Source organism: Nannobrachium achirus, assembly GCF_963921795.1.
Source record: "Nannobrachium achirus genome assembly, chromosome: 10".
Taxonomy (NCBI): domain Eukaryota; kingdom Metazoa; phylum Chordata; class Actinopteri; order Myctophiformes; family Myctophidae; genus Nannobrachium; species Nannobrachium achirus.
Genome location: NC_137819.1, coordinates 67,389,468 through 67,410,458, shown reverse-complemented (window position 1 = coordinate 67,410,458; position 20,991 = coordinate 67,389,468). Strand labels below are relative to the sequence as shown.

Genomic DNA, 20,991 nt, shown 5'->3' with positions numbered 1-20,991 from the left:
ATGGTTAAAATGGAGTTTGAAGTTTCAATGGGTGTGTATGGGGAGAGGCCCTGGGCCTGGAGGGCCTGGTAACATTTACATCAAATATCTAAATATTCAATCAAGCAAATTAAAAACTGTTCAGGGTGTTCATAAAAGCCTGATTAGACGATAAAATGACCAAAAGTATTTTTTTTTAAAGTGTAATATCCCTTTAATGTGGTTAAAAATAAAAGTTCCCATCACACAAAGAGTTTCTCTGTAGTAACCCTGAGGACCCCTAGGGGTCCCCGGACCCCCTGTTTGTTGAAGCTTTATGTCAGAGTTAAGCTGATAGCTATGAGTGAACTGTAGCTCACTGGGAGTTGGACCAAATCACACATGAGTCCAAGTGTCATCAGGGTTCATGAAGGGTTAATGGTTAACTGAGTCCTCCACATATCAAAGGCAGTCTACCTCGGTGGACAGCTTTAAGTCTCAACTTAAGACTCATCTCTTTTCTATTGCTTTTAGATAATCCTACTCCTACCCCAGCCTAACTGTCTTTGCTTGTTGCTATTCTATTGTTATTGCTGTTATCTTCTGTGTTAACGTTTTATTTACTTTTGTTTTGCTGTATTGTAATTATTGCTGTTTTGTTTTTTTATATATCTTGTTGTGTGAAGCACTCTGGGCTGCATTTTTGTATGCAGGGTGCTATACGAATAAAGTTTAATTCATTCATTCATTCATCCATCCATCCATCCATCCATCCATCCATGCATTCATTCATTCATTCATAGAACTGATTGTAGAAAATAATAATTATTAATTTAATACCATCATGGATAAGGCATCAGTCGCTATAGGCTATAGGTCATAGGTCATAGGTCATAGGTCACTGTAGTGGGCGTGGTTTAACTGTCTGGTGCCACGAAATAAAATCCTCCATTCATTTTCCCACAGAGATTTACTAACATGTTGATATCAATTATTCTAAGCCTTGAATCAAGTCATCCCAGATCCTGGTGAATCATTAACACAACACCTCTGATTCTGTGAAAATAGCTGATATACAAGCTCTACAAATAGCAGATCTACAAGTTCCACCAGGCTCTTAGTTCATGTCTGTGTGAAGGTCACACTGACTGACTAGGCCAAGGAAGAAATGCCACCCTGCATTTTTAACATCGGCCTCATGGTGGCGCTATAACAGGCCGATTCACCTGACATGGAGGCGTCTGGCACTATGAAAAACCAACAGCAGGAAGGATGATGAAATAGTTCCATAAGGGACGTGCTGGGTCCCTGATTCAGCCCGGGAAAAATGTTTGGAGAGGCCCTCATTGCGCGCTATAGAGAGAGATCTCTCTCTATAGCGCTGCTGCTACTCAAAGATTTACCATTTCAGATCATGACAAGTGACAAGCCAGTGGGCCAATTACATGAGTTATATTTCGTCATTGTCGGGTAGAAACCTTGTATGTCCAAAACCATTTTAAAAATGATTTAAACTAGTGAAAACAGCCGATCTACAAGCACACAGCGCCGATCTGCTGTTTTCACTACTTTTGTGCGGCGGCCTTGTATGATGAAGCAGGGCTTTGCTTTGCGAAAAAATAAATATATAAATTTGAAACTTGGAGATACGAGGTTTCTGCCCGACAGTGACGATTTACTTTGTTGGCCGCCCAGCCCCCAAAATGGAACGAAGGCCGACATTTTATTTTATTTTTTTCCTAATGGCCGGCCTGGACCGGCCGGGAATGAACCGGCCGTTCGGGAGTCGTCCCGCTTTTCCCAATGGCCAGCACGTCCCTGATATAGATCTCATTGTTCCACTTGTTGCAGTCAGAGTCATGCAGTGTTCTGAGCCATACAGCAGTCCTCTGCTGCTGCTTCTCTCTCTCCTCCATAGTTGTAGTTCATTTGTAGTTTATCTGACAGGGCGAGGCTGACATGTTGGCTCTCTGATTCCCCCTAGCTACCAAGACCTGCAACTACAACTGTCTGTCTGTCTGTCTGTCTGTCTGTCTGTCTGTCTGTCTGTGTGTGTGTGTGTGTGTGTGTGTGTGTGTGTGTGTGTGTGTGTGTGTGTGTGTGTGTGTGTGTGTGTGTGTGTGTGTCCTCCATGTTGGTTGAAGTGAAACTTCTGACTTTTTTTCCAGGCGTTCGCGCACGCACGCGCGCACACACACACACCCACACGCACACGCACACACACACACACACACACACACACACACAGTGCCGTCTCTCTCTCTCTCTCTCTCTCTCTCTCTCTCTCTCTCTCTCTCTCTCTCTCTCTCTCTCTCTCTCTCTCTCTCTCTCTCTGGGTTCATGTGAGGACTTGTACATCTATAATAACCAGATCTATAAGTGTGTTTATTGACAGTTTAAACACAAACAGAACAAACGGAGCTCCCAGCGAGCAGCGGCTCGTCGCTCCGCTTCTCCCCGCAGGAATGCGTCTCTGAGCCGGACTGAAGAGAGACTCAACCCCGCTCTTCCCCCTCCGGAGCGGAGCTTATGAGGTACGGTCATGTTGTTGTTGTTTGTTTATCATTAGGCTTAAAACAACATCACGTCTGACTGACAGCTGTCAATCTCAACACATCTGATCATAAATTATGATTCAGAGAAACGATGTTGTTGTCGTTTTGCGTTGTGTTGCAAACATTGACGTTTGGCAGCTCTGAAACATGACGGTTGTATCTTAAGTAACCGTCATGGATCCACCTCAACCTGGTGTTAAGCAGTTTCGCTAATTTTCCCCGTACTTCTACACAATCCTTCACATTTAAAAAATAAAGTTCTTCCTGAAGGCTCCCAGATGTCTCAATATGTTCCGCTTCAGCAGAATTACCCATATTTTCCTTATTGTTTAATAAGAAGCATTTTAATCCGATCCGTGGCCATTTTCGAAAAACGTTTTAATGTATCATACTGCAGTACAACCTCCTAACCGATAGGGTCGCGTGGTTGAAAAATCCGAGAAAATGGCCACCGATCGGATTAAAATGCTTTGTATTAAACAATACGTTAAATACGGGTAATTCTGCTGGAGCGGATCGTATTGTGACATCATTCTGCCTTCAGTAAGAACTTTAGTCTTTAATTGTAACCGTTCCTGTAGAGGAAGCTGGTAAATGAACTGAGCTGCTCTACACCACGTTGAGAAGGATCCATGACGGTCCTGACCAACAGTCAGACCGTCATGATGTTTCAGCGCTGCGTTGTTGCAAAGATCTGTCATTTTTAGCTTGTTTTTATGAAGAGTTCTGGGAGTTTGATCTGATCTGCTGATCTGATCTGATCTGATCTGATCTGATCTGATCTGATCTGAGGCCTTGTAGTTTGGATGGCTTGTTGTTGTTGTAGTTTAATAACTGTAGTTACAGTGGAAACACGAGGCGTGGAAATGTTGCTTTTTGTTGCTGTTTGTTGCTTTTTGTTGCTCGTGTTTTTATTGTTTTCTGAAGGAGTTTTTCTCTCCTCGTGGCGACGACATGATGTGTGTGTTGTTACAACATGATTTGTGTGTGTGTGTGTGTGTGTGTGTGTGTGTGTGTGTGTGTGTGTGTGTGTGTGTTGTTACAACATGATGTGTTGTTACATTGTTGCAACAACTGGTTTGATCTGCTTGTTACCCAGCGATCATTATGGAAGGAATCTGACTTTACATTTAATAGGAAGTGGTCGCTGTGCGTGTGTGTGCGTGCGTGCGTGCGTGCGTGTGTGTGTGTGTGTGTGCGCGCGCGCTCTGATTGAGACACGCACACTCACGCGCACATTCTTTGGTGAACTTACATGAACTGTAAGCTCCGACACGTTATGATGCACAGCAATGGAATGAACCATCATTAATATTGTAATATTTACAATTATAATTATTATTATATATTGGAATGAACAGACTGTCTCTGCTTCATCATTAATATTATATTTATAAATTATTATTATAAAAATATCAGAATGAATGAGACTCTCTGCTTCATCATTAATATTATAATATTTATTATAATTATTATTATAGAATGAATGAGACGTAGGGCTGTCACAATTATTACATAATCGTCTAATCGTGATTATTTGACATTATCGCAATTAACCTCGCCCACCAGGCTTTCTCGCCCGGGAGAAAGCCTGGTCTGCGTTTACTAAACAGGTCGTTTGATCCGGTCTAGACAGGAAGATCTCCTACGTTTTTCTGTAGTCCAAAACGGACTACACTTTGGCCGGAAACAACGACCGGAAACAGTTTCAAACCAGACAAGCGCATGCGCAAGTAGTTAGCGCATGCGTAAGTACGGGTTAAAACCTGGTTAAAACTGTTTCCGGTCGTTGTTTCCGGCCAAAGTGTAGTCCGTTTTGGACTACAGAAAAACGTAGGAGCTCTTCCGCTCCCGACCGGATCAAAAGCCCGAAATTGGAAGCCAGCCCAGGCTATATCGCAATTATTGCCATAATTGTCATAATCGTGAATGTTGAAAAATGTCAGAAATAGTGGAAAATAAATAGCCGATCTACAAGCTCACAACGCGTCGCATCGACGTTCACTGCTTCATCATTAACATTATAATACTTATACTTATTTTTAAAAGATATCAGAATGAATGAGACTCACTGCTTTCTCTGCTTGATCATTTACAGTTATTATAACTTATAATAATAATAATACTTATTAAAGATATTGTGAACGATGTGTTCATGCCATTCATAAACACCAACAGCAGTTTGTTTACAGCAGGGGTCTTCAACAGGGGGTCCGGGACCCCTAGGGGGTCCTCGGAGTTACTACAGGGGGTCCTCCAAATCTTTGAGTGATAGAAAGAAGAAAACAAATCTCCTTTTTAGCCAGATTCTTAATCAGATTCTGAGAACTTTAGCCAAAAATAGCAGATCTACAAGCTCACAACGCCTCACACTGCGAGGCGTTGTGAGCTTGTAGATCTGCTATTTTCGGCAAAGAGGTTTGGAGTAGAGGGGAGAAGTATTGACGATTCAGTGGTTAAATATCTGAAAACACAAATTGACATGAATCCAAAATACACTGATGATTGTGCTGTCAAAAAATGAAACTATATGGAATCTATGAACAGGTTGTGGGGGTCCCTGCTTCATCTCTCTCTCAACTAAGGGGTCCCTGCTTCATCTCTCTCTCAACTAAGGGGTCCCTGCTTCATCTCTCTCTCAACTAAGGGGTCCCTGCTTCATCTCTCTCTCAACTAAGGGGTCCTTGCTTCATCTCTCTCTCAGCTAAGGGGTCCCTGCTTCATCTCTCTCTCAACTAAGGAGTCCCTGCTTCATCTCTCTCTCAACTAAGGGGTCCCTGCTTCATCTCTCTCAACTAAGGGGTCCCTGCTTCATCTCTCTCTCAGCTAAGGGGTCCCTGCTTCATCTCTCTCTCAACTAAGGGTCCCTGCTTCATCTCTCTCAGCTAAGGGGTCCCTGCTTCATCTCTCTCTCAACTAAGGGGTCCCTGCTTCATCTCTCTCTCAACTAAGGGGTCCCTGCTTCATCTCTCTCTCAACTAAGGGGTCCCTGCTTCATCTCTCTCTCCACTAAGGGGTCCCTGCTTCATCTCTCTCCACTAAGGGGTCCTTGGCCTGAACACGTTGAGGACCCCTGGTGTAGTGTATCTTGTAGAGCAGGCTGTACTCTGTCAGAATGAGGATCAGGGTTATTTCAGGTCGACAGACAGACTCTCTCTCTCCTACGCACAGCAGCAGCTCCTGTGAAAAACCATCACAATTCATGATCTGTTTTTACTGAATCATCTTCTGTGTTCTGTTCGATTAAACATGAATATTATGAAACATGAATATTAATAATAATAATAATGATGCAACATTTATATGTTGTTGTTGTTGTTGACATAATGACGTAATAAGTGAAAGCGTGCAAGACATATCCTGCCTTTTGATTGGCTGCTCCCTACTGCACAAACTGTTCTTTGCGGCACGTGTGTGTGTGTGTGTGTGTGTGTGTGTGTGTGTGTGTGTGTGTGTGTGTGTGTGTGTGTGTGTGTGTGTGTGTGTGTGTGTGTGTGTGTGTGCGTGCGTGTAAAATCATCCTCCCTGTTTGTGTAACTCTCAGAGTTACAGAGTGTAAAGGGCCGTTTATAGTTCTGTACGTTTTGGGTGAGAGATCACAGCATGTGTTAGTTATGTCGCAATGCATAGTTCCTCTATGTCAGGGGTTTTCAAAGTGGGTGACGGGCACCTTGGGGTGCCTTGACGGCAGTCCAGGGGTGCCATGAGATCATTTGATAATATTTGGAATTTATTTGAACACTTGAAAAAAATATTTACCGGTAGTATAATTTTAAACTTGAAGTACAAAGTTATTTTCAGTGAGTTCTAACCAAAATGGCTGTTATCTCAACGTTTTCCTCGCAACATAATCACTAAAATATCGTCACTGTCGGGCAGAAACATCGTATCTCCAAGTTTCAAATGTGTACGTCTTTTGGTAAAGCAAAGCCCTGCTTCATCATACAAGGTTTCCACCCGACAACGACGATATGCTATAAATATAAGGTGCTGGGAGTGAAAATTATAATGTAGGGGTGCCTCGGATTAAAACAATATTTATGGGGTGACCTGAGACAAAACAGTTTGGGAACCCCTGATGTAGAGGTATGGTTGATATTTACAGACGTGAAAGAACGACATCTTTTCACTCTTTTTGCAGAGGAAAAGTTATTTTCCTCACTACTGCCCCCACGGGTGATAAAGGTTCACCACGGGTAGTTCATGCGTGCGTACGTTTTAATGGGTTTTAATACTTGGGGTTGGGGTGTTTTCCTCTAGCCTACAGACAGGGAGAAAGAACGGACACCAAATGGACCAAACAGAAGAAATCTCTCTCCCCCTCCGTTTCTAGTGTAGACATGAGGTCCTTATGTATTACTATGCAAGGTACTTAAGGGTCCATTTGGTTCCATGTGTACACTCTCAGAGTCACAGAGCTGTTAGGGTCCATTAGGTTCCATGTGTACACTCTCAGAGTCACAGAGCTGTAAGGGTCCATTTGGTTCCATTTGTACACTCTCAGAGTTACAGAGCCGTAAGGGTCCATTTGGTTCCATTTGTACACTCTCAGAGTCACAGAGCTGTAAGGGTCCATTTGGTTCCTATCAATCATTTTCCGCTGTGTTGCGAAATGTTGTAGCTTCTGTTTTTGTTGAAGAGATATGGTGTAGATTTAACCCATTCAGACCTAGAATTATTGAATGTTTTAACTATTGAAAAATAGCAGATATACAAGGTCACAGCGCAGCACCGAGTACCGTGCTGCGAGCTTGTAGATCTGCTATTTTTGAAAAAGTCGTGAAAATTTTGCTTCTGGGTGGTCCTTGGGAACTAAATATTTTGAGATGGGGGTCCGTGGCCAAATACATATCATTTTGGGGGTCCTTCACATGAAAAGGTTTGAGAACCACTGATACAGTAGTCTCTCAAGAACAGACTAACTGAGCTCCAGTTAAGTGAAAAGGACCTTTTCTTTGACGATGGCTGGCCAGATTGCTGACATAGAAACATTGGTTTTTAAAAGAAAAATACCTTAGAAGGATTCAAAAGACACTTATGGAATCGGATCAAAATCGGGTCAAAATTCGAATTTTCACGATTTTTCTAAAATAGCAGATCTACCAGCTCACAGTGCGGCACAGGTCATTTAGTTTGTTCTTGTGATTCCATCGTCACCCAGTTTGATTGTGAAATGATCAGCCTTAAGCCCTTTGCACACAGGCGCGTTTAACCGCACGGATAAAACGGACAATATCATTTTTTGAAAAGAAAACAATGATTCTCTATGACCTCATGCCCACCGGCTCCGAATTAGCCGTGCGACGAGTGGCTGCCGCCGTGCGTTTTTTTCTCGATCGAAACCAGTTCGATTTGTGCGTCTTGTCGCATGCGGTAAAAAACTCATCACTCCTTTTATGACTCCTTTTTGGATCCGCAGCGCCGATTCCGCACAGCCTTGCACACCAAATCCAATGCGTTTTATTCATGCCGCAAACGAAAAAAACGCAACTGTCCTGTGTGCAAAGGGCTTTACTGAGGTTAGGATTTGACCCAAAGAGGATGGGTTCACTTCTACCCAGGTGTAGTGTGTTGTCATCCACTAACAGGAACAGGTTGCAGTCACAAACAGATGCCATGTCGTTTACAGTACATACTGTATATTAGGAACAATTGAGGTCCTACTATAATGGATTGCATTTTTATAGCACTCAAAGCTCTTTACAATGATCCATTCATTCTTACATTTGGGACTGCAGCCAACTCACTGCTGCTGTCAAGACCGATAGCAGGAAATCGTCCGAATCGGTGACCGGCAGGTCACTGACATAAATACCGGTTTCATGCCAATTGTGTCCATGGCACTGCACAGCATGATGCTCTGGTCCTGTGACTAAAGTAAACATTAGCAGGTAGCAGCCAGTCTACTTAGTGGCAGCCTACAGAATACAGATGGTGCTGATTACCTTTGCAATGTAAGGATATATTCCATAATCCTGTGCAATGTCGTCTCCAAAAAGAAGGGGGAGAAAAAAAAGCATGCGTCACCTGCTTTCCTCCTGCCTAGTCCAGACGGTCATATTAGACTGGATATTGTCTGTGAATTTGGATATTGTACTATTGTGATTGATTTGGCATTAGTGTTCTTCTAGCTTATTGGTACTCAAATTGAAGTATGTCTTGTAGGCCTACTTGGCCTGAAAAAAAGGGTATTGGTGCAACCCTATTTTCTAGTTCTTAGCTAAAGAAATCGGTATTGGAAAAATCGGTTTTGGCAGGTCAGACCTTCATAAAACCGGTGTCGGCCAAGAATTTTGCAATCGGTCCATCTCTAATTTATGTTGTTAAACGCCTTCTGGAGGTCCATCATGACCATGCTGCTATATTTGCCCAAATCCACACAAACACGCACGCACGCACGCACGCACGCACGCACGCACGCACACACACACACACACACACACACACACACACACACACACACACACACACACACACACACACACACACACACACACACAGTTTAGATCTCGTTGAGTTGTCATAGTTGTTGTTTTTATAAATAAAATGGAAGATGCATTCTCATTGGTTCAACTGTTAACAGACTGAGCTGAAACACCCTGCAGCTCTTTGATTGGATGGAGAGATATCTCCCTGCTGATTGGATGGAGAGATATCTCCCCGCTGATTTGGATTGGCTGTCTGCCAACGACCTGTTGTACGACCCAGAGGCCAGAGCAGTGTAATGACAGTGGCGTCACGCTTTGAACTCGCCGCAGACCGGAATGGCTTCACATGGAGCCTGTTCTCATTCCTTGCGAGCCTCTGCCCCGTCCGCCCCCATTCTAACCCAGTCATTCATTCACTGGTAAGAAGACCAAATCATTTTAACGCATTCACGGCCCTCTCCAGGGTAGATAACATTATTAAAAGGGTGAAAAAGAGGTGATTTAGTCTACTTACCAGCAAGTGAAAATGAATGGGGGCGGACGGGGCAGAGGCTCGCTAGGAATGAGAACAGGCTCCATGCGTACATGTGTGTGCATGCGTAAGCTAGGCTAGGTTAGCTTCCCACCATAGAGTAAACAGGCTTTCCATGTTTACTATGTGAGTCGACGGAAGTGTCATAACTCTCCTTACACTGCTCTGGTACCAAACCCTAACCCCACAAGGCTTTGAACTGCAGATCTGAGCGACGGCCGTGATTGGCCCTGGCTGGGGGGTGCTGCTAGGAGGCCTGTGATTGGCCCTGGGGGTGCTGCTAGGAGGCCTGTTGCATGCTGGGAGAGAGGACTTTATTTCCCTGTGATGTTTTTACATTCAGGAAGAAACCACAAATACACAGGGAAGACACATGTGCTCATTAAAACCACAGCTGGAGGTCTGTTAGAGCAGTGGTTCTCAACCTTTTCAGGCTGTGACCCCCAAAATGATCATATTTGAACTGGGGACCCCCCCCCCCCCCCCCCCACCCTGACAAGCACTTGGAGACACAACTACGGCACCATCTCTTTAAAGAGGTGGTGCCATAGTTTTGTACTTTTTGTGTTTTTCATGTGTCTAGGAGGTTGACAGTACTTCATTGGACCCCCTGGTGTGGTTGTTATGAGCAATTATGTATTCTCTTGGTATTTGTTTGTTTTCTCTTGGAGGCTGCCACCTTGTGGTCAAAAGTGTCAGTTAAAAAACACACATACTAAGTATGTCACAGTATCAACTCCTCCCCTAATTACCATTCACCCAACACTGTGGGGTGTGGCTAACTTCAGCTGGGTCACCACCCACCATGACATCCATGCATACTTAATGAACTGGGGGTGTGGCCACATAAAAAAACAATTTTAACTCTTTCTGTATACTTTTTTGGAAAAAATCTTCCTCCTAGTATGATCATAATACCTGATAATCATGTTTTAGAGGGGGGGGGGGGGAATCATGGCACCACCTCTTTAAACATGACTATATTTTGTTCTAGTTTGGATGAAATGATTTAGCAGAGGTTATTGATAACGAGCACCTTATCGATCCTGCTTATTGAGCCAGGCTTTTATTGAGCCCACTGTTGAGCATTTTCTAATATTTTGTGGAAAGATGTGAGACGACAAATTCAGAACTGGCATCTTCTTTTTTTATTGGCCAGTTGTTGTGAGTTTGTTGCTGACCACACTCTATCTAACAAATATCATGAAATCATTAAATATCTTTAAAACAATCATTCATTAGTGTGCAATAAGTGTTAAATGGTTTATATATGAATAGTACTGTAATAATGTCTTGATGGCCTCTTGTCTTGATTGTTTAAACATAACATCATGGGCCGCTATGCTGGATAACAAGCTTGATAAGCCTAAAGCTTATTGATACCGGGTAATCAATAAATCTGTTATCGGGTTATCGAGCTACCCTTGTTTAGGGGACATCCCTAGGTACAATATGTCTGTCTGTCTGTCTGTCTGTCTGTCTGTCTGTCTGTCTGTCTGTCTGTCTGTCTGTCTGTCTGTGCTCAGACAACACACAGACAGAACACAGAGGTACAATATGTCTGTGTGTCTGTCTGTGTACACAGAGGTCTAATATACAACAGACAACACACAGACAGACAACACAGACAGAACACAGAGCTCTAATTGCACCCCAAGGCCCTGAAATGCCAGCCTGCAAGGAGGATAAATCAATAGCAGCTTCATGTCAGTAACAAGGAGGATAAATCAATAGCAGCTTCATGTCAGTAACAAGGAGGATAAATCAATAGCAGCTTCATGTCAGTAACAAGCGTTTTATGAAGCCAATCATCATGATATGATTTACCTTCCTTGGACATTCTTTACAACATGCAGTACAGTAGTAGGACCCCCCCCCCCCCCATCTCTTACAACATGTACAGTAGCCCCCCCCCCCCCCCCCCCCCCCTTTTCATGGCTTTCTGGGAGCAGGAGTTCCAACTGGAATTCCATTCCAAGTTATAGCTTGAAATGCAGACAAACCTTGGCCTCATACAGGACTGTAGTAACAGCTTATTATTATCTAGACCAGGGGTTCCCAAATGTTTTTTGTCTCAGGTCACCCCATGAATATTGTTTTAATCCGAGGCACCCCTACATTATAATTTTCACTCCCAGCACCTTATATTTATAGCATATCGTCGTTGTCGGGTGGAAACCTTGTATGTCCAAAACCGTTCGTTTTGTATTTATCATCTATAAAATGTACTAAACTAGTGAAAACAGCAGATCTACAAGCACACAACGCCTCACATCGCGAGGTCTTGTATGATGAAGCAGGGCTTTGCTTTACCAAAAGACGTACACATTTGAAACTTGGAGATACGAGGTTTCTGCCCGACAGTGAGGATATTTTAGTGATTATGTTGCGAGGAAAACATTGAGATAAAAGACATTTTGGTTAGAACTGACTGAAAATAACTTTGTACTTTGTACTGTATACGTTTAAAATGATGCTAAATATGTGTCCAAATAGATTCCAAATATTATCAAATGATCTCGCGGCACCCCTGGACTGCCGTCACGTCACCCCAGGGTGCCCCGTCACCCCAGGGTGCCCCGTCACCCACTTTGAAAACACCTGGTCTATGAAACTCTAAAAACAGCCCCGCTTCCAAACTCTCTCTCTTTCTCTCCAGACTAATAGAGTCAAACTTTTAGGAACAGTTGCCAGAGGAAATGTGACTAGGAAACAGAAACGGTTTCCTAAAACATGATTCAATTGATTGATTGAAGTATTTATTGTCAGTAACAGTTTGCAGAGGTAAAGGTACAGTTTTTTGACAGTCACAGTCCAGTGGTACAAGGTCAAAGGTCAACAAGCTTTTTGGCTTGTTGAAACAAATAACTTCTTAGTGGGACAGAAGAGGCTTGACCTTATGACCTCTGTAGTACAGTAAGTGACCTCTGTAGTACAGTAAGAAACAAATGAAAGTCATGATGCAATTCCTCTGATTTTCATATCAAGACCCATCATTTATTCCTCCTAGACTTTAGTTACTAGTTACTTTGCAGCTATGAATTATAATATTATAAAACATTCATTAAAACTCATTTACTGCCATTTTGAAACAGCTCCCATCAGGGTTCCCCGCCAGAAGCCTCCATAGACTTCAATGTAATTTATAGTGCACGGATCATGCACGCCCATGCACAGATGATGCATGTTTGTGCAGTTTGTTCACAGCTTTCAAACAAAAGAATCCGATTGGAAATCCGTTCAGGCATTCTTGAGATAATAGCCATTATGTTTTACATGTTATGTAAACAAAAATGGCCGCCCTGTTTGAAAGATGGGGTTGTATGGGGGTTGAACATGCACAGGGTTTCCTGCAGGAAAAAGTCTTGACCAGGGGGGATCTCATCGCGTGCGCCAATTTTTTTTTTGCTAATTAATTAATTAATTCAAGTAATTAATTCACTTAATTTGTAATATTAATTCTTAATTTTGCCCTATAAAAAAACACATAAATGTGCCCATGATGACGGAAAACACAACTAAATTCCATCCATCCATCCATCTTCAACCGCTTATCCGGAATCGGGTCGCGGGGGTAACAGTTCCAACTGAGACCTCCAGATTTCCTTATCCCAAGCAACTTCCTCCACTCCCTCAGGGAGTATACTGAGGCGTTCCCAAGCCAGTTTGGAGATATAATCCCTCCATCTGGTCTTTGGTCTGCCACGGGGTCTCCTCCCAGTGGGACGTGCATCGAGGACCTTCCTAGGAAGGCGCTCACACAACTAAATTAATTCCCTTATTTTAGACTAATTCTTATTTTTGCCCTCAACATAAAAGGAGAGGTTGACTCTTGTCTCTTGGCCAGGGGGGACAGATTTTAGGCCAGGGGGCCCCCCTGGCCTATAAAGTGCTGCAGGAAACCCTGATGCAAAATCGCGATTGAAATCATGCTTACTAGATTTGATGGGGTCCAAAAATATTTTTTTTTTTTTTTTTTTTTTTTCAAACTCGTCATACTAGTCATAGGCAGAGTGGACACATCCATATAACTCGTCAAACTAGTCATAGGCAGTAAATGAGTGTTAATCTCCTTTAGCCCTATTTCATACCAAGGCTTCATACTATAGGCTAAATAGCCGATCTACAAGCTCACGGTGCATTGCATCGCGTATGTGAGCTTGTAGATCTGCTATTTTCAAACATTCTGCTCTATTATTTTTGATATTTCTACATTGCAGTATTGATACTTTTACTTGACTACTTTTCCTCCACTGGTAATGGGGAGAGTGGGACGAACTCAACCTCGACCGAAGGTCACAGTTTAGTATGTGAACGGTCACAGCTTGACTTGTTTGTCTGCTGTCTTTTTTATCATCCACCTGGTTGCTTATATCCTGCAAAGTCTGGCAACACAGCCATACATTTCTATAGTGAAGAAACTCTACCGATCCTCAGATACCGAGTCGTGTCGTCTAAGGGCTCGAACACACTGTGCCATTTTGCGTGGTCGGCGAGTCATCAGATTGTTAGTATTTCACACTGCACGAGTGACTTTCATGAAATCGTCTCGTTGAGGTTTTTGCCGACAAGATTGATCACCGACAGATCACAGACACTGCCAGATATTTCACCAGGATGCATCCCCGATACATAGCCAATATTACATTTGTTTTTATTCTAATTGTGCACAAGAGTGGGCGCTAATGATTTTCCTCTCTTGCTGTGCGTGCGTGCACGCACATGCGCACACACACACACACACACACACACACACACACACACACACACACACACACACACACACACACACACACACACACACACACACACAGACAGACACACACACTGACACCAGCCATGCTGCTCCGAGGTTTTATATATATTATATTGTGAGATGCATTGGTTTTATATGTCTATGAATTATTATGATGAAAGTCATGAAACAGCAATATTACTAGTGATCTATACGGACGGTCCGCTGTCTCCCTTTCTTTCTCTCTCCACTCCGCTCCTTGCGTCTCCATTTGACAGAGCATTCTATGATCCTATAGTTTACTGAGACGCTACGCTGTCTCTCTGCGTTCTACGATCCTATAGTTTACTGAGACGCTACGCTGTCTCTCTGCGTTCTATGATCCTATAGTTTACTGAGACGCTACGCTGTCTCTCTGCGTTCTATGATCCTATAGTTTACTGAGACGCTACGCTGTCTCTCTGCGTTCTATGATCCTATAGTTTACTGAGACGCTACGCTGTCTCTCTGCGTTCTATGATCCTATAGTTTACTGAGACGCTACGCTGTCTCTCTGCGTTCTACGATCCTATAGTTTACTGAGACGCTACGCTGTCTCTCTGCGTTCTATGATCCTATAGTTTACTGAGACGCTACGCGGTCTCTCTGCGTTCTATGATCCTATAGTTTACTGAGACGCTACGCTGTCTCTCTGCGTTCTATGATCCTATAGTTTACTGAGACGCTACGCTGTCTCTGCGTTCTATGATCCTATAGTTTACTGAGACGCTACGATGTCTCTCTGCGTTCTACGATCCTATAGTTTACTGAGACGCTACGCTGTCTCTCTGCGTTCTACGATCCTATAGTTTACTGAGACGCTACGCTGTCTCTCTGCGTTCTATGATCCTATAGGTCACTGAGACGCTACGCTGTCTCTCTGCGTTCTATGATCCTATAGTTTACTGTAAATTGTAATTTATTGCGACCGCCAGGTCGCAGTTACTACGGTCACAGTTACTATCAAAACCTCCACCGGCAGGCAGTCTGTCTGTCAGTCACGTCACACGTTACACTTTTGCCCTACTCATATCTCCACCACCGTTGTCCCTATCCATGCCAAACTTTGCACACACACTCCTTGGCTGCCAAACCACAACCTCCACCCCTCATTTATCACATGGCCCTCTTCTAGCGCCACCATGTGGCCGATTCTTGCAAAACACATCTTTGCCCTAAAATCACGCAAAGCGGTACACAGTATGTCTAGAGTCCTTTTTCCAAACACATTTGTGGACACTGCTCCTACACATTTTGCACTAAAATCACACAAAGCGGTGTCTACCTGTGACCTGACGGTCGCTTATCTCCCGATTAGGGAGTCTTACTGGTTTGAAAGAAGCCATCACAAGGTGACACATGGAGGTCTCAGGGTTCTTAGTGACAGAGAGACAGCATTGATCCAGTCTGGGTCATCCTGTCTGTCTGAAGGTCAGGGTGACCCTGCTGGTTCAGGCTGATGTTCTCATCTCCATTCATTAATTTGATTGGCTAAACATCATAATCATCACAACATGATTAGTGTGTTTGTGTCCATGATTCATTCATGAGGACTGAGGAGGTCTGAGATGACAGCGAGCTGAGATGATCACTGCCTCCCTGTGGGGGTCCCCAGATGATTACCTTAAAGCAGGGGTCTTCAACGTTTTCAGGCCAGGGACCCCTTAGTTGAGAGAGAGATGAAGCAGGGACCCCTTAGTTGAGAGAGAGATGAAGCAGGGACCCCTTAGTTGAAAGAGAGATGAAGCAGGGACCCCTTAGTTGAGAGAGAGATGAAGCAGGGACCCCTTAGTTGAGAGAGAGATGAAGCAGGGACCCCTTAGTTGAGAGAGAGATGAAGCAGGGACCTCCACAACCTGTCCATAGATTCCATATAGTTTCATTGTTTGACAGCACAATCATCAGTGTATTTTGGATTCATGTCAATTTGTGTTTTCAGATATTTAACCACTTGAACCATCAATACTTAATAAACTTGACCTTTCACTCTCTACTTAGTCTGCTCTTTTTCCCCTCTACACCAAAGCTCTTTGCCGAAACAACGCCTCGCAGCTCGAGGCGTTGTGAGCTTGTCTGCTATTTTTTGGCTACAGTTCTCAGAATATGAACACTAGGGTTCGAGTTGTTAATATAAAACTGTTTGGAAGATTTGGAGGACCCCCTCTAGTAACTCTGAGGACCCCCTAGGGGTCCCGGACCCCCTGTTGAAGACCCCTGACTTAAAGGACAACTTTAGTTTTTTTACAACAAGGGTTCATATTGTAGATTGTAATCAGAGAAAAGAAAAGATGAGTATTAAAATGTTTTCATTTACTGCTTTCTTTCGTTTTAGTGATTTTAGTATTTTTATTCCAGTGGGTGGGGGCATGCGTACAAGTGGCTAAATGTGTCTTTTTTAGACACAATAAGCCGGCAATTTCTTTGTTACTATTTACACCAGCCCCCATAAGTCACATCTGACCATGAAAGATTGTGGTGCATCTTGGGAATGGGCTTATTGTGTCTAAACAGACATATTTAGCCACTTGCATGCATGCCACCAACCTGGGGAATGCATGCAAATCAAAATCGATAAAATCACTAAAACGATAGAAAGAAGCAAATGAAAACGTTTTAACCCTCATCTTTTCTTTTCTCTAATGACCATCTAAAATATGAACCCTTGTTGTAAAAAAACAAAGTCGTCCTCTCATTCAACAGTAAACAAACCAACATAAAGTTTAAGTGTATAGAGGGTATCTGCACCTTTCTAAAGTGACAATTTAAGGACTTTTAATACCTCTAAAATTACAAATTAAACATTTGTAAAACTGCCAAATATTAGAGGCTGAAATTGAGAAACTAGCAGATCTACATGCTCTCAACGGTGAGCATGTTTGTAGATCTGCTGTTTTCACAACAGAAACTACAAGCTCACAACATGACTGTGTTTCACTGTTCAGTTGAAACTCAGTCACTGATTGGGCGCTCATTTTCTCATGTCTCAAACTGGCCTCACCTTTTTACAGAGCCGACAGAGCTATGCCGTGTAGCTGGGGTGTCTGCGCACGAGGGCATTCACCAATAGTGATTTTTAGTATTCGAATTATTCAACCTCAAAGTATTCAAATATTCGAATATTGGACAGGACTGGCCAAACTGTCAAATATTAAGTAAGCAAGAGGCGAACATTGTGAAAATAGCAGATCTACATGCTCATAGCATGTAGATCTGCTATTTTCACAATATTTATCTGCGGAACCGAGTCACATTAAATGTAATACCTACAATTCCAAGTGCTTGTCAGGGTGGGGGTCCCCAGTTCAAATGTGTTTATTTTGGGGGTCACGGCCTAAAAAGGTTTGAGAACCCCTGGTATAGAGCATTAACACATTCATCCACCAGGGGCATTGACAACTCATTCTTATGACTTCCTATCTAGCCAAGCTTTATAAACTATAGATTTTTTGAAAGAGAAAACAATAAAAAAAACAAAGAGCGTGTTCTTTCACAGTAAAAGCTGCCAAGCTGAGCAGCCTGCTTAATGCTGTTGTTGTGTTACATTGTAATGTGTTGTAATCTGTTGTGTTACATTGTAATGTGTTGTAATCTGTTGTGTTACATTGTAATGTGTTGTAATCTGTTGTGTTACATTGTAATGTGTTGTAATCTGTTGTGTTACATTGTAATGTGTTGTAATCTGTTGTGTTACATTGTAATGTGTTGTAATCTGTTGTGTTACATTGTAATGTGTTGTAATCTGTTGTGTTGCATTGTAATGTGTTGTGGTGTGTTGTGTTACACTATAGCAGGGGTCTTCAACAGGGGGTCCAGGACCCCTAGGGGGTCCTCAGAGTTACTACAGGGGGTCCTCCAAATCTTTGTGAGATAGAAACCTTTTTCCACTTGAACCCTAGTGTCCATATTCTGAGAACTGTAGCCAAAAATAGCAGATCTACACGCTGCGAGGTGTTGTGAGCTTGTAGATCGGCTATTTTCTGCAAATAGGTTTGGTGTAGAGGGTAAAAAGAGCAGACTAAGTACAGAGTGAAAGGTCAAGTTTATTAAGTATTGACGGTTCAAGTGATTAAATATCTGAAAACACAAATTTACATGAACCCAAAATACACTGATGATTGTGCTGTCAAACAATGAAACTATATGGAATCTAAGACCCCTGTTGTAATGTGTTGTGTTGTGGTGTGGTGTGGTGTGTTGTGGTGTGGTGTGGTGTGTTACATCGTAATGTGTTGTAACTTGTGTTACATTATAGCACGGCTACATTCAGACTCTTCAGGGCTCCTCTTCTTTGCGTTGCACTGATCGTGCAAACTAAAGACCAACATTTTTAACAAAGACTTTAAAAAACCCAACATATTTTAATGCCTAGGCTTTAGGGATGTTCCTAGCGACTAATTTCACTGACGTGTACACGACAATTTTGAAACCGAATATTCGGATAACCGAAAATTAATTGATGAATTTATTTATTGACATTAACACGCAGAAAATAGCCAAAATCTAGCTCATTTCAATCTATTAGGCTAAACCTCATTTGAAAAAGATATCAAGAGTATATGAAAGCCTTTTAATAATGTTTATACTATTGGAATCTGCTCCAAAATAATTGATTACATCACCAGTGAAAGACGTAAAACTAGGTCAAATACCAATTAATTCCCCAGCACAGCGCACAGCAGCGCAGCTGGACTGACAGGACTCCTCTCGTTAAGCGACATCTCTCATCTCGCTCATCTCTCATCAATGTTAGGCCTACTTTAAACCATTATTTATGGCATTCGCAGCCAACTTATGATTGAGACTACTTTCTCCATGTTCTCACCTGAGTGGATCACACTGATGCAGCAGGCTCGAGCCGAGGTAACGACTGATTCACATCCAGTCGCCTTTTTTGGATTTGATTTCTCCATCAAAGGCAAAGCACTCAGAAAAACTTTGCATCGTAGCAAGTTTTAAGATTAATGAATGATGAATGATGAATGATGCTGCTAAATCACTCAATGTAGGCCTACTCATGTTGAAGCAGCAGAAAGACAGACAGACAGCCTGCTGCTGTTGCCGCTTCAGCGTGCACCCGCTCTGGGTCATCGTGACCACTTAACAGTGTGACAGTCAGGCTCCGCAAATCACCCATGGTAATTCTTAAGTTGCTTATTTTACTTGTTATAGCAACCTTTTATTATAAAGAAATTACATTAATATGGGTGCAAGATGCAAATGTTGAATAAAGTTCATATCTCAATAATTAAAAATATATTTAATAAAGTAACCGAATTTTATTTACAAACCGAATAGTGGGATCAGCCCCGTTTAGTCGGATAACCGAATAATCGCGCACATCCCTACTAGGCTTTATGCCCTGGTGTTTAGTTTCTGTTTTAGATCTTTACACTGCGCTGGGTTTTATAGAAATGCTTATTGTAGCACTTTGACATTCAGACTAATGTAAAGCTGCAAACCAAGCCACACTGATTGTAATTGTAATGTTTTTACGGTTTGACACCGACTCTTTGTTTTGGGGAGGATATGTGCAGTGTAGGGTAGCTGTAAGCTGTATGTGTGTTTATACCAGTGTTTCTCAACCTTTTCTCTGCATGGGCACACTTTTCATGTCCCAAGAATCCCTGGTCACACCAACATAATACGGGGGTGTAAATATCCTCACTGTCAGGAAGAAACCTCGTATCTCCAAGTTTCAAATTTGTACGTGTAGGATCATCATGCATGTGCAGGATCACCGTGCACTGTGCACAATCACACTGTTCACAATCACTGTGTTCACAGTAATCACAGTGTGCAGAGTGCAGAGAGTCAGTGCTGTGGTTGAAGAGTTTCACTGCATGATGTTGTCCTGGTTGTGGTTTGGTTTGGTTGTCATCCTCTCTGTGACCTCTGTGTGCTCTGAGTGTCTATTCTACACCGTCCTGTCACTACAACTGATTAACCTCTTGAACCCCATAAACAGCTACTTCTTTATTTATATCTTTGTTATCTCATCTTAATTCAATTCACTTACATTTTATTAAAGTGTCAAATCAAGATGTCTGGAGACACGTTACATTAGAGCATTATTACTTTACATTATGAACCATTATTTTATGCTTTAACTATTATAAATAGCAGATCTACAAGCTCACAGCGCGACACAGAGTGCAAGTCTTTGAATATTTTTGAACCGATTTTATTATGTCTTGTAAATCCTTCTTCTAAATCAGTGCTTCTCAAACTCTTTAATGTCAAGGACCCCCAAAATAACATGTGTTTGGCCGCGGACCCCCCATCTCCAAACATGTTGTTCCAGGGACCCCCCAGAAGCAGAGATTTGAGTTACAAATGTTCGCTTTTAAAAAGATATATTCAAAAGATTTGCTAACATTTGCTAAAAGATCTACAAGCTCACAGCAAAGGTGAAGACTGTTAGGCGATTGTTAGTTAAGTGTTAGTTGTGACTGTTAGGTGATTGTTAGTTAAGTGTTAGTTGTGACTGTTAGTTGATTGTAGTTAAGTGTTAGTTGTTAGTACATAAGGACAAGTAGTTTTAAAGGTGTTACACTGTAAGCTGTTAGTAAATAAGTACAAGTGGTTTTAAAGGTGTTACACTGTAAGCTGTTAGTAAATAAGGACAAGTAGTTTTAAAGGTGTTACACTGTAAGCTGTTAGTAAATAAGGACAAGTAGTTTTAAAGGTGTTACACTGTAAGCTGTTAGTAAATAAGGACAAGTAGTTTTAAAGGTGTTACACTGT

At 42.4% G+C, this 20,991-nt stretch overlaps 1 protein-coding gene across 4 annotated transcripts in view; it reads left to right on the top strand.

Moving 5' to 3' along the window:
- Positions 1–2,245: 2,245 nt before the first annotated feature.
- thrb (thyroid hormone receptor beta) overlaps positions 2,246–20,991 on the top strand; it is a 104,088-nt gene continuing 85,342 nt past the window's right edge. For 3 of the 4 annotated variants that reach the window (XM_080735990.1, XM_080735989.1, XM_080735992.1), the window contains exon 1: positions 2,246–2,492. The gene's annotated coding sequence lies outside the window, so the exon portion shown is untranslated. The remainder of the gene's footprint in view (positions 2,493–20,991) is intronic. The other variant, XM_080735991.1, reaches the window with a different exon arrangement.